Below are 15367 nucleotides of genomic sequence, written 5' to 3'. Positions count from 1 at the left end.
CCTGAGACTGCACCCCCGTGTTCTAGATTCCCCAACCAGTGCACACAATCTGTCGGGGTCTATCCTATCAAGCCACTTCGGAATTTTGTAGGTTTCAATCAGATTGTCTCTCATTCTTCTAAATGCCAGAGAATACAAGCCCAAATACAAATATTTTTAAGAAGAAATTTGTTTAAAATCATGAAGGATTTAGATAGAGTAAGTAAAACTGTTTCCAATGCCTGGAGGGTCGTTAACCAAAGGTCAGAGATTTAAGGCAATTGGCAAAAGGACCAGAAGGTGACTTGGGAAAGCATTTTTTTTAAAAAATGCAAGGAGTGGTTAAGATTTGGAATGAACTGCCCGATAGGATGGTGGATGGAGTCTCAATGGCGGCCTGCTAAAGCAAATTGGATAAATACTAGAAGGAGAAAATCTTTCAGGGATATGGGGAAAAAGAGTGGGGGAACTAGATTGCTCTTTGGAAGAGCTGCTGCAGGCTTGATGGGCCGAAGGGCCATTCTTCTGTACTGTTCTATGATTCCAGGTAGAGCTGGGAGTTCTGGGCTTAAAACCATTGGGTTGACATCCAGCAGGGTACTCACATCCAATGGGAGTGAAGCAGCTTCCTCACTCCCCATTGTAGCCACATAGAGCAGAAGCCCAGAGACCTGCTGTCTAAATATGGAGTTGATATCCAGTGAGGCACCCATGACTGATGGGAGAGTTTATCCTCCTCCCCCACTGTAGCCCCAACAAGTGGAGACCAAAGATTCATCTCTAAGGAGCGGATATCCAACGGGATATGCGCATTGGATGGGAGCGAGGTGACAGCCCCCTGACAACCACTCCCTCTCCCCCGCTTCAAACCACCATCTCATCCCAATCCCGGCACAACTAGATAGTTTTCCTGGAAGAGGGTTGTGAATCATGGCTCAGAGGCATAAACTGCGTCATGGAAACTGCTCAGAGCATGATCCACTGGAGATAAAAGCAATGGAAGAAATGGGTTGCCTTGTATGTTACCAGGCATGCAAGTGTAAGGAATTCTACTAGTGACACCAGGACATGGTTGACTTCTGACAAAATCTTGCCAAGGATTTGCCAGATTTAACCATGCTGGAAATGCTGAACAGCAATGATTAGGATAAGTCTCAAAAGGCACAACACATTAAAAGGAACAAAGTTTACAACCAAATTGTGAAAGGGGTTGTAAAGAGACAGGAAGGAATTGGTTTCTCACTCACTGAAGGAACTATTTGTAGTTAACGGTCTAACCACAAATCAGCTCCACCCAGCATATCCAACAGAACTGGAAAAAGCAACCTGTAAATCAAGACAAGATCAAGCCACAATCCAGAAGCAATTGATTGAATGAATTGTACTTTGTACAGCTGCTGAACTGTACACTCCCACATCCCAGGAACAGCATCTGAACTTGATTCTGTGCTCCACCCAACAGCTAGGAACTTGCATTCAATTTTAACATTGGTTTCTTTATGCTATGGACTTTGCTCTGTCTATCAGGGTCTCACAATAGAAGTGGTCATTATCTTGGACTGAAGGCTTAAGCCACAATGACAGGTTGCATTAACCTAACTTACATTCTCTCAAGTTTCGAAGGCAAAAAATGATGATCTAAATCAGTGTTTAAAACTTTAAAAGGATTTGATGAGGGAATTCAGCACAAGGGGCACAATCTTAATATGGAGCATGCAGGTAAAATGGAGTTGAGGTCTAGAGCAGCCATGGTCTAATTGAATGGTGGAACAGGCTTGAGTGGCTGATGATCCATTTCTGTTCTTATATTGCTATATTCCTACTCAAGAGGGAACCCAAAGTTTGAATGATAACCTGACTTACTATCAGTGAGAGGGGTTAAGAACACAACATGAGAAAATAGGAGTAGGCCACATAGCCCTATCGCCATATTCCTAGATTCCCTTAAATTCCCAAAAATTTATCACACTCTGTCGTGAGAATACTCATCGACCGAGCATCCACGGCTCTCTGAAGTAAAAAATGCCAAAGATTCGCAACCCTCCAAGTGAAGAAATTTCTCTCGTTGGAGTCCTAAATGACTGACCCCTTACTCAGAGGCTAAGGCCCAGTGTTCCAGACTCTCCAGCCTAGGGAAAACAATGTGTCAGCTGTATACCTTATCAAGCCCTGCAAGAAATTTATCTATTTTAATGAGATCACCTCATTCTTCTAAACTCCAGGGAACATACGGCCTTTTGATTCAATCTCTCTCCGTAGGACAGCCCTCATATCCTAGGAATCAACCCAGTTTAGCCTGCAAGCTCACCATTCAAATCCGCAGAGCACACAATGGCACAGAGTCACACCGCTAGCCACACTACGAATGCCTTCTCCGATTAAATACAGTCAGTCAGTCATAGCCATGCACAGAAGAAGAAAGCCCGAGGTCCAATGCCTGCTGTAGAAAGAGCATGGAGTATGGGGGAGGGGGAAGAAAGATTGAGCCAATGTGGTTCCTCATTTGATATTGATTTAAATATCTCTAGGTCTTTGAGATGTATAGAGATTGATGTGTGTGCTGGGAGAGACTGTAGTGTGATGCCTGTCATAGTTGACTAGTTCAACACCACTTCCTTGTCTGGATAGTGTCTCCCTCATCAACAGTGGGCAAATTGGTGAGGTATCCAAAAGGCAGGACTCAACTTCTTCAGAAGGAGGAGGAGAGAAAAATGTGGAAACAAAAACCAAACTGTCTATTCCAGGACAGTCTTTCTACTCTAGTGGAGTTTCGTCCAACTTTTAAGGGTCAATGAGTTGCTTTTAGTCGTCAGCCTAACCTAAAAAGTTAAGTACCCTTTTTTTGGATTTCCAGCACTTGCTGGATTTTGCTCATCTAATATTCATTAACCTTCATTTTAATCAACGTAGCTTTTAAATGCTTTTGCTCGGAGTCACTGCAAGGAAGGTGGCGGGGTGGTAGAAGGGTCTGGGTTTGACATTTCTTCAAATCTCCAGCACTAAATTACATGCTTCCCTGATGCTGAAGAGCCTCCCAGATATAATTCAAACAATTGACGTTTCACAAAACCGGCTTAAGACGCAGGTCATGGCATTTGTTCAGCAACATAGCCTCCTATTCCCATCATGTTGTTTGCTTTTTTTTTTTTACTCTACTCCCCATGATGGATTTACAATATCTCAGCTCAAAGCAAACTGCCTCCTTCTGTTCCCATCACTGACACCTCAGCACTTGAATGTGTTCCGATCTGGGTCAATTAAAGAGTTAAAAACCTTCAGGAGAAACACAAAGAACAATGGAAAATGCCAAGTAGCACTCTGAAAGTTTTAGTTGGATCTAAAATGTTTTAGATCGATCGATGCCCACTATTCATTTGGTGTACACCACCTTTTGAGCAACGATAGAGAGGAGGGGGGCCAAGCAAAGGGTAAAGTTAGAGCAAGAGGGAGAAATAGATTTACAACAATCGGTTAGATGAAATAGGGTGGCACGAGGCTTGCATGGAGCTGAAACATTGGCATGGGGCAGTTGAACTTGCTCTGAGCTGTAAAATCTATGTAACTCTAAAGCAATGAGAGTTACGCATTTCAACAATTGCATACATGGTCAAAGATGCCATCTTTATAATATCATCGACTGGATATATGTTTTGAAAAGAACACATTTGCTAGGCAAAGAACACTGGCCTAGAGCAGCTACATTACATTTGCAAAGGACACAAACTGCTTTATGGAGACAGAATCTACAGAGCGCTCAGATTGTGGCTAAGATTGAAACCAGAGACGGTCACGTGATCCAGCTCTTGGGTGTAAAAGATGCTGAATTTGAACCAACAGTCAGAGAGACTGCCAGAGGGGCAACAGCCTTAACCTCTCTATTTCTCGGAAACCTCGCTTATCAAAGCTATGCTGCTTGTGATTTGAAAACTCACCAGGAGTTCTCATTGCTGCAATCCAAGAGTTCTTAAAGGAGGGATTCCAAATCAACACCACTGTCTCCAAGAGAATAGAGAATCAAACAGTTACAACTGCTCCAGTGAGAAACCCAAGAACCAGCAGCGTCTGTGGAAAGTGACTATTTTACTTGGGCAAGTTTTAAGATCTGAAACTCTGCAGTGTTTTATTTATTTTCTGCATGGTGTGTGTTGTTTCTGTATTATTGGGTAGTTGGACATATTTGTCCATTTGAAACCTTTTGTTAATAATGTCTACATGTTTGCCAGGGTGAGTTTTAGCAATAAACTCTTTACTTGTGAGCTCCCCACACACACACACACCCCGAGCTCCCCACACACACACACACCCCGAGCTCCCCACACACACACACACCCCGAGCTCCCCACACACACACACACCCCGAGCTCCCCACACACACACACACCCCGAGCTCCCCACACACACACACACCCCGAGCTCCCCACACACACACACCCCGAGCTCCCCACACACACACACACCCCGAGCTCCCCACACACACACACACCCCGAGCTCCCCACACACACACACACCCCGAGCTCCCCACACACACACACACACCCCGAGCTCCCCACACACACACACACACCCCGAGCTCCCCACACACACACACACCCCGAGCTCCCCACACACACACACACCCCGAGCTCCCCACACACACACACACACCCCGAGCCCCCCACACACACACACACACCCCGAGCCCCACACACACACACACACACCCCGAGCCCCACACACACACACCCCGAGCCCCACACACACACACCCCGAGCCCCACACACACACACCCCGAGCCCCACACACACACACCCCGAGCCCCACACACACACACCCCGAGCCCCACACACACACACCCCGAGCCCCACACACACACACCCCGAGCCCCACACACACACACCCCGAGCCCCACACACACACACCCCGAGCCCCACACACACACACCCCGAGCCCCACACACACACACCCCGAGCTCCCCACACACACACACCCCGAGCCCCACACACACACCCCGAGCCCCACACACACACACCCCGAGCCCCACACACACCGAGCTACACACAGTTAAGTATATAAATTGATTTAGCAATATCACTTTTTAAATTCAAACTCTTAATATAACCAACCCAGGAGTGGGACAGAGAGGAGTCAGTTTACCTTTCTAAATCTGGTCATAACACAAGGGACAGGGGTTGATAGAAACCAAAATTTTCCTGTCGCTGCTGCCTGATAACTAGTCCATTGCTGACAGCATCAAAAAGTGTATGTACCTCATTGTGTAATCTCATGTGACAGGCACCCAGGCAGGTTTGCCAATGGTGTGCAGGTCTGGTTTAATTATACAAGAGAGGCCAGTACCTGGTTGCACCCAGCCACAACATAGCTGAAACTCAAATGCATGAACCAGACTGACAACATTTTTCCCATCATTGTTGATGGGAAATTGGTGTTCAGCCATCTACCCCTGCCACAGTATTCAAATTGCTCTGATCAAAGTTACAAATGACATCCTGCATGACTATGCCACATCCTGCTTGTTGTGCTGTCTGCAGCCTTTGACATGTTTTACCCCACCACCCTCCTCCAAAACCCCTCCATTGTCATCCAGCTGGGTGGGACTGCATTCACCTGCTTCCATTCTTATCTATCTAACTGTAACCAGAGAATAATTGGCGATGTCCTCTCTTCCCACTCCAACACTGTTGCCTCTGGTCTCCCTATTGTTGGCCTTTTCCTATTTTTCATCCATATGCTGGCCCTCAGCGACATCATCCAAAAACATGGTCAGTTTCCACGGATGACATCCAGCTTTACCTCATTACCTTGCTTAACCTTTCCACTGCTCCTAAGTTATCAGACAGCTTGTCCAACATCCAGTAATGGGTAAGCAGAACCCATTGTCTTTGGTCCCTACCTCAAAGCCATCCATTCCATTTCTCTCACTGACAACTGAGACTGAACCAGATCATTCACAACTCTGGCTTCATTTTTGACCCAGTGATGATCTTCTGCACATACCCACACCATCACTAAGATTGCCTATTTCCACCTCTGTAACGTCACCCAACTCCCCTCCTGCTCCAGTCTCATCTACTGCCGAAACCCCCATCCATGCTTTTGTTGCTGCTGGACTTGAATATTCCTACACACTCTGGGCTGATCTTCCACATTTTACCCTCAAATCTTGAGCCCATTCAGAACTCTGTTGGCAAGAGTCAGGACTCAAAACAAGTCCTATTTACTCGTCACCCCTGTGCTCTTTGAGCTATGTCAGATTCCGGATGTGCGATGCCTCCATTTTAAAATTCACACCCTTGTTTTCAAATCCCTCCATGGCCTCAGCCCTCCTCTAACCCCAAGACTCAGAGAAATGATCTCTTCCAATTCTGGCCTCTTGAGCAGCCTGATTTTTAAGCGCTCCACCATAGGTGGCTGTGTCTTCAGCTGCCAAGGTTCTAAACTCCCTCCCTGTCTCCCTACCTTTCTGTCCTCCTTTAAGATGCTCCAAAAAAAAACCCTTTTCTCACCAAGCTTTTGGTCATCTGACATAATATCTCATGTGACTCAATGTGAAATTTGTTTGATAAAACTCCTGTGAAGCACTTTTGGGTTTTTCCTGTGTTAAAGCCTCTATATCAATACAAGTTGTTGCTGTTTTCAAAATCCCAGCCAGCACCTCAGTCAAGTCACTTATAAATTCAAATGTACATCAAATAGACCACAGCTCACAAGCGACAGAACTTGTTTCTTCTTCACCCAAGGAAAGAAACAACATGTATTTACACAACACCTTAAGAGGACCTCAAGATGTCCCAAGTGTTTCAAAGCCAAGTACTTTTGAACTGTATTTCCTAATTTTATGTAGCAAATTCATCAGCCAATTTGCATGCAACAAAGTCACACAAACTGGAATGAAATAGTAACTTGCTTTTAGTACAAAAACAAAAATACCTGGAAAAACTCAGCAGGTCTGGCAGCATTGGTGGAGAGGAGCACAGTTGACGTTTCGAGTCCTCATGACCCTTCAACAGAACTAAGTAAAAATAGGAAAGGGGTGAAATATAAGCTGGTTTAAGGAGGGGGGGGCGGGGTTGGGACAAGAAGAGCTAGGTAGAGGGCCAGTGATAGGTGGGGATAACCAAAAGATGTCACAAAGGACAAAGAGGCGTTGAAGGTGGTGATATTATCTAAAAGGAATGTGCTAATTAAGGGTAGAAAGCAGGACGAGCAAGGTACAGATAGCCCTAGTGGGGGTGGGGTGGGGTGAAGGAAACTAAAAAGGCTAAAAGGTAGAGATAAAACAATGGATGGAAATACATTTAAAAATAATGGAAATAGGTGGGAAAAGAAAAATCTATATAAATTATTGGAAAAAACAAAAAGGAGGGGGAAAAATGGAAAGGGGGTGGGGATGGAGGAGGGAGTTCATGATCTAAAATTGTTGAACTCAATATTAAGTCCGGAAGGCTGTAAAGTGCCTAGTCGGAAGATGAGGTGCTGTTCCTCCAGTTTGCGCCGAGCTTCACTGGAACAATACAGCAAGCCAAGGACAGACATGTGGGCATGAGAGCAGGGTTTTGCAACCGCAGAAGATGCAACACCTGCTCCTTCACTTCCTCTCTCCTCACCGTACAAGAGCCCAAACACTCTTTTCAAGTGAAGCAGCATTTCACTTGCACTTCCCTCAATTTAGTCTACTGCATTCGTCGCTCCCAATGCGGTTTCCTCTACATTGGAGAGACCAGACGCAGACTGGGTGACCGCTTTGCAGAACACCTTCGGTCTGTCCGCAAGCATTACCCAGACCTCCCTGTCGCTTACCATTTCAACACTCCATCCTGCTCTCATGCCCACATGTCCATCCTTGGCTTGCTGCATTGTTCCAGTGAAGCTCGGCGCAAACTGGAGGAACAGCACCTCATTTTCCGACTAGGCACTTTACAGCCTTCCAGACTGAATATGGAATTCAACAATTTTAGATCATGAACTCTATCTTCCATCCCCACCCCCTTTCCGTTTTTCCCCCTCCTTTTTGTTTTTTCCAATAATTTATATAGATTTTTCTTTTCCCACCTATTTCCATTATTTTTAAATGTATTTCCATCCATTGTTTTATCTCTACCTTTTAGCCTTTTCAGATTCCTTCACCCCACCCCACCCCCACTAGGGCTATCTGTACCTTGCTTGTCCTGTTTTCTACCCTTAATTAGCACATTCCTTTAGATAATATCACCACCTTCAACACCTCTTTGTCCTTTTGTCTGTGACATCTTTTGGTTATCTCCACCTATCACTGGCCCTCTACCTAGCTCTTCTTGTCCCAACTCCCCCCCACCCCAAACCACTTATATTTCACCCCTTTTCTATTTTTACTTAGTTCTGTTGAAGGGTCATGAGGACTCGAAACATCAACTGTGTTCATCTCCACCGATGCTGCCAGACCTGCTGAGATTTTCCAGGCATTTTTGTTTTTGTTTTTGTTTTGGATTTCCAGCATTCGTAGTTCTTTGCTTTTATAACTTGTTTTTAGTTGTTGATTTAGGGATAAATGTTGGTCACGCTGCGTCTATGGGTCAACCAACATCAGTGTTCTCACTCAGGCCAACATCTCCAGCATAGAAGCATTGACCACGCTCGATCGGCTCTGCTGAGTGGGCCACAGCGCCCACATACCTGACACGAGACTCCTGAAACAAGTGCTCAATCAGAGCGTTGACACAAGGTGAGCCTCAGGAGGGCAGAGGAAACGCTTCAAGGACACCCCCAAAGCTTCCTTGAAAAAGTGCAACATCCCTACCGACATCTGAGAATCCCTGGCCCAAGACCACCTCAAGTGGAGGGAAAGCATCCGGGAAGGAGTTGAACACCTCGAGTCTCATCGGCATGGGCTATCTGAAGCCAAGCACCGACAGCGAAAGGAGCGCGTGGCAACCCGGGCACCCCACCCACCCCGTTCCTCCAAACCACCATCTGCCCCACCCATGGCAGAGACTGTAGGTTGTGCATTGGACACTTCAGTTACCCCGAGAACTCATTTTTAGTGTGAAAGCAAGTCACCCTCAGCCCTGAGGGACTGCCTAAGAAGTGGTACTAGTGTTGGTCAGGACACCCGGAGAGCCCCACTGCTCCAATAGTGCCATGGCATCTTTAACATCCCAGAAGGCCAAGCAGTTTAGCGTCCTATCTGAAAGACAGCACCTCTGACAGTGAAGTGCTCCCCAAATACGGCACTGATGTGTCAATCTGGATTACGTGCCCTCTCTTGACTGGGACTTGATTCCATGAATTTCTGACTTCAGGGCGAGTGTTCTGCTACTGAGCCATGTTTGACACCTTAAGAATCAAACCAGGGCAATTCCCCGTGCCCTAACCTACATTTCATTTAAATGAGTCTCCTGTCCGATTCCAGCGAGGGAGAGGGGAGAAAAAGTAAGAAATTGAGGAGGAGATACCTAAAAAATATAGTTGCTACTAAAGTAGCTAGTTTGGTTAAACTTCATGATTTCCCTATTCAAGTATAAAGCTAATGTACATCATCACAGTCTCAGATTCAACATGATATGAAAGATGTGTTCGGTAATAATTATGGGGGTGGGGGCGAGAAATATCACAGCATCATTGTGGTTTACAGCTAACCCGTTTAACTTCAAATTGGCTCAAAACATTTCTTTGCCAACCGGCAGTAATCAAAGGCAGCTTGTTCCAACTGCTCCTACACCTACGTAAATCTGTCAGGGATATTTTTAGTATTCAATGCTTTGGAATTACCGGTATCATTCCATTCTCAAAAGTTCCAGTGCTACATTCTTCAACAAGGCAGTCAGACACTTCACAGTAGCGAGAGTGTGCTACATTGCATCTCAAAGATGGCACCTCAGATGTTAAACTGAGGTCCTATTTGCCTATTAAAGTGGGTATAAAAACCAAATGTAATATTTCCAACTTTGCTGATGACACAAAACTTGATGGAAATGAGAGTGGTGAGGAGGATGTTAAGAGGCTTCAAGGTGATTTGTACAGGCTGAGTGAGTGAGCAAATACATGGCAGATGCAGTATAACGTGGATAAGTGTGAAGTTATCCAGTTCGGTAGGAAAAGCAGAATGGCAGAGTATTATTTAAACGGTGATAGATTAGGAAATGTTAAAGTACAAAGGGACTTGGGTGTCCTTGTGCACCAATCACTGAAAGCAAGCATGCAGGTGCAGCAAGCAGTTAAGAAGGCAAATGGTATGTTTGGCCTTCATTGCAAAAGGACTTGAGCACAGGAGCAAGGATGTCTAATTGCAGCTGTACAGGGCCTTGGTGAGACCACACCTGGAGTAGTGTGTGCAGTTTTGGTCTCCTTACCTAAGAAAGGATATATTTACCATAGATGGAGTGCAATGAAGGTTCACCAGACTGATTCCTGGGATGACAGGATTGTCATATGAGGAGAGATTGGGTTGACTAGGCCTGTATTCACTGGAGTTTAGAAAGTTTGGGTGGGGTCTCATTGAAACATATAAAATTCTGACAGGGCTGGGCAGACTGGATGCAGGGATGATGTCTCCACTGGCTGGGGGGTCTAGAACAAGGGGTCCAGATACAGGGTTGGCCATTTAGGACTGAGATGAGGAGAAACTTCTTCACTCAGATGCTGGTGAACCGGTGGAATTCTCTGCCACAGAAGGCTGTGGAAGCCAAGTCACTGAATATATTTAAGAAGGAAATAGATAGATTTTTGGACTCTAAAGGCGTCAAGGGGTACAGAGAGAGAGTGGGAGTATGGCGTTGAGATAGAGGATCAGCCGTGATCATATTGAGTGGTGGAGCAGGCTCGAAGGGCTGAATGACCTACTCTTGCTTCGATTTTCTATGTTTCTATGAGTATAATGTCCCAAAGTACTTCACAGGATTGTTACCCAAGCCGCGTAAGGAGATAGTAGGAGAGGTGAGCGAAAACCTGGTCGAAGAGGTAGGTTTTAAAGAGTATCTTAGGAGAGGAGAGAGGTAGAGAGGCAGAGAAGTTTAAGGAGAGAAATCCATTGCCTAGGACCTAGGCAGCTGAAGGAACCGATGGAGGAGCATAATTGGTCATTTTTCCTCACTCACTGTTTGTGGGACTTGATTATGTGCTTATTGTTTGCTGCCTTTGCCCAAAACCAAAATTTACAAGTCACTCATTGGTTGCGATGCACTTTGAGATGTTGCAAGTTTGTGATTAGATGCTACATCATATCCTCAATTTGCTCTTAAATCAAGTGTGACTTCCAAAATGCACAATAATTTAAATAATGCTTCTATTGTGTTAGTATATCACAACGTGGCACTGACAAATCTTGCAAATCAACCTGCACAGAGTTGAGGAAAGGATCAGTTAACAATATCTGCATCACTACTTTCTGAACTAGGCAGCCAGTCACACAGAAATAGGAGAGTGTATATTTGAACAATGCCTAATAAACTAGAAGGAGAAAGAAACAATAGACAAAACGTATGACTGATAGAGATCAGCCTATAGTATTTCATGAACTGTCTGGCTTACTAGTTAATTTGGAACAACTCCAACCATTGATGTGGCATCTAGCAAGAGAATTTAAAGGAAATTTTCTCGACTCCACAGCTGTAGAAAATCCTAAAGAAATCTTGCAAGTCCGCTAGCAGAGTCAGCAGTTAAACCCACCTATACGAACCAAAAAGACAGTTTCCATCATATATTCTCTAACCATTGGGGGAGGAGAAGCTATAAAAACCAGGAACAGAATCACAGACTAGATTTGCTGTTGTCCCAGTCTTGTGGAATTTAGGTGGTAATATTATGTGGGATATCTTCCAGAGCACAGGCACTTTTTAAAAAGGATCTCTTTAATAGAACAATTAGGTGATTCTATCCATCCCTACATTAGTCATACAAAAATGGCCAATGCCCAACAACCCAATTTTTAAAAAGATATTTGCTCAAGTGTCTGTTTTCAGCAATAAACTTTGTAATCAGACTCGTTTTTTTAAATATTTGTCACTGGGATATGGGTGTTGTTGGCTAGACCAGGATTTATTGCCCATCCCTAATTGCCCTCGAGCAGGTAGATGTTGCACACTGCTGCCACTGTGCATGGCAGTGGGGGGAGTGAAGGTATAAGGTGCTGGATTGAGTACCAATGAAGCAGATTGGTTTGTCCTGGATGGTGTCGAGCTTCTCGATTGTTGTTGGAGTTGCATTCATCTAGGCAGATCAAATCTCCATTGCAGGTAATTTACTTCCCATCTGTTCTTAAACCTAACACTCTTTACACTGCATTGGGAACTGTAACTTTTGAGAGAGAAGAACTGGCATTAATATAGCACCTTTCATGACCGCAACATCCCAAATCAATTAAGGACTTTTGACATGTAGTTACTGTTATAACAGAGGCAAATCCAACAGCCACTTTGCAGACAGCAAGGTCCCCGCAAACAGCAACGTAATGACAACCAGGCAATCCACTCTCAGTGACATTGATTGAGGGCTACATGTTTACCAGGGCACCAGCCCTTCTTCCATTAAGACCATGATTCATTAAGACTTGGTTTAATATCTCATTGAAAAGACAGCACCTCAGGCAGTGCTGCACTCCTTCAGTACTGCATTGCAGTGTGCAAGCCCAGATTGTGTTCTGGGCAGTGGAGCTTTCTAATCCAGTGGAATAATCAATAAAATTTGCAATTTACTTAAATCTTTAAATTATTTGTTTATCTTTAAGTTGCTTCCCCTAGTGGCACATGAGGCAGACAAAGCACATGCTTAGAGAAAAAAAACAGAAAGTGCTGGAAAAACTCAGCATGTGTGGAGAGAAAAACAGGGTTGACATTTCCAGTCAGTAAGCCCCCACTTATCGCTGGCCTTCTATCCAGCTGCACCTGCCCCATCCACCTTAAGCAGTATAAATTTCATCACATTTCCACTTCTCTGTCACTCCAAGGGTCATACAGACTCAAAACATCAAACTCTACTTTTCTCTCCACAGATGCTGTCAGACCTGCTGAACTTTTCCCACATTTGGTTTTTCTTTCAGATTTCCAACATCCACAGTATTTTGCTTTTATCAAAGCATGTGCTTACATCTGTTTCCATACCATCGCTAGCCTGTTGCCAGAGGGGCACCAGTCCACTTCTAACCATAATAATATAACAAAAAACTGCGGATGCTGGAAATCCAAAACAAAAACAGAAACAGAAATACCTAGAAAAACTCAGCAGGTCTGGCAGCATCGGCGGAGAAGAGCACAGTTGTGACGTTTCGAGTCCTCATGACCCTTCAACAGAACTAAGTAAAAATAGGAAAGGGGTGAAATATAAGCTGGTTTAAGGGGGAGGTGGGAGAGGGGGGGTTTGTTGGGACAAGCAGCTAGTGATAGGAGGAGATAACCAAAATATGTCACAGACAAAAGAACAAAGAGGTGTTGAAGGTGGTGATATTATCTAAAGGAATGTGCTAATTAAGAGTGGAGAGCAGGACAGGCAAGGTACAGATAGCTCTAGTGGGGGTGGGGTGAAATAAGACTAAAAGAGTATAAAAGGTATAGATAAATGAAGGGATCGAAATAGGCTAAAAGGCAGAGATAAATCAATGGATGGAAATACATTTAAAAATAATGTAAATAGGTGGGAAAAGAAAAATCTATATAAATTATTGGAAAAAACAAAAAAGGAGGGGGAAGAAATGGAAAGGGGGTGGGGATGGAGGAGCGAGTTCAAGATCTAAAATTGTTGAACTCAATATTCAGTCCGGAAGGCTGTAAAGTGCCTAGTCGGAAGATGAGGTGCTGATCCTCCAGTTTGCGTTGAGCTTCACTGGAACAATGCAGCAAGCCAAGGACGGACATGTGGGCATGAGAGCAGGGTGGAGTGTTAAAATGGCAAGAGACAGGAAGGTCTGGGTCATGCTTCTAACCACCTCTCACCACCTGCCACATACATAACCAACCTGTCTAGGTCATGTTATAGACACGCCTTCAAGTCCTGGAGTGGGACTGGAACCTAAAGCAGCTAGGTCAGAGGCAGGGACGCTATACAAGACCTCCTGTGTGCTTATACCCACTTATTTAAGCGATAAGAACTGCTTGTTCCTGGATCTCACACCACACATTCCTCACCTCATCCCCCACCTGTACAACGCACTATTCGGTAATGGGCAGGTACGTGCTCCTGAATCCATTCCCCCTACCTTGGGCTAAGAAACAAACCCTGGTGACCAACTGCGAGTGAAAAGATGGTCAAAACCCGGGGAGCAAGGTCCGCACCAATCGTCGGCATAAGAAACGCTCTCTCCCTACCCAACTTGTGCTCTGTCCTCGGACACAGCGCCTTCACCGTGAAACCCAGCACCAGCAGCGGCTGCAGCTCGCCAGCAAGTGACTCACTTGTCCCGGGACTCCCTCAAGTCCCCTGTCATTCAGGAATTCGGGAGGGAGCCTTAGAAACAGACCACACAAAAATAAAAACACAGGATTAAAACACACATGTACACACACACCGGCATCCAGGTTAAAAATAAACTCCAACATTGAAATAAACGCACTGCCAACCCTGAATGGGTGGTGGGGGGAGTAAATCCTCTGTAAGAGCCACTGGACTCAGTCGCTCTGTATATCTTATAGAAAACTTCATTGCAACGATATAAACCTTTACCCCCGCCCGCCACGGTTGCCTCCCTCTCTCTTAACTTGAAACTTCACAGCCCCAAACCCCATTGCTTCATGACACATCTGCGCAATGAACTCACTTAAACTTGTCCCCGTTCCTTCTGATTAAACTGTCCCCAATACCAACCCATTTAAAACTATCGAAATAGTTCAAAACTCCCGTGGAGCTGGACGACTTGGACTGCCCTGGTGTACCTGAAGCCCATGGAAATCAAGCCCCCCACCCTCTCCTCAAGCCAGTCCCACTAAAATCTGTTGCCGAGGTGTGAAATCTGTGCCCTTTGAACAGGACAGTTCTCCCCCCACCCCACCCCGGAGTCGGAGAAACTTTTTTTTGGGCGTCGCCTACACTCCCACAAATTCCTGACAACGCAGAGCAGAAAAAGGCTGAAATGAGAGTGAGGAACCTCTCTCTTACCGCAGCTCGGAACATTCATGCCCTTGTTCTCTTCAGACCCTCTTAAGAGTCTGCTAGACTGGGGCGAGCAGCGCAACTCCAGGCTCATCCCTGCCCCCAGTTTGTCTCCACCCTCCTCCTAGTCTGCGCATGAACCGATCCTTAAATTAACGCTCCTTACTTACCACTTAAACTGTACTTCTGTTTCACTTTCCCTTTTTCCCCCCAGAAACTCTCTGCTCATTTTTTTTTCTCTCTGAAGAAGCACCAATTTATAAATTTAAAATCAACATGTTCTTCCCAGAATTGGAAGTGGATGCCAGGTGGAATAGGATATCTGACTCCCCACTT

The 15367-nt window shown here is 45.1% G+C and overlaps 1 protein-coding gene across 1 annotated transcript in view; it reads right to left on the bottom strand.

The window, feature by feature from the left end:
• sgms2a (sphingomyelin synthase 2a) overlaps positions 1-14782 on the bottom strand; it is a 77820-nt gene extending 63038 nt beyond the window's left edge. The window contains exons 1-2 of the mRNA XM_078532296.1: positions 14700-14782; positions 14251-14389 (exon numbers count right to left, since the gene is read on the bottom strand). The gene's annotated coding sequence lies outside the window, so the exon portion shown is untranslated. The remainder of the gene's footprint in view (positions 1-14250; positions 14390-14699) is intronic.
• Between the last annotated feature and the right edge of the window lie 585 nt (positions 14783-15367).

This window comes from Cetorhinus maximus, chromosome 1, assembly GCF_964194155.1.
Source record: "Cetorhinus maximus chromosome 1, sCetMax3.hap1.1, whole genome shotgun sequence".
NCBI classification, from domain to species: domain Eukaryota; kingdom Metazoa; phylum Chordata; class Chondrichthyes; order Lamniformes; family Cetorhinidae; genus Cetorhinus; species Cetorhinus maximus.
This window is presented reverse-complemented; position numbering and strand designations above follow the sequence as displayed.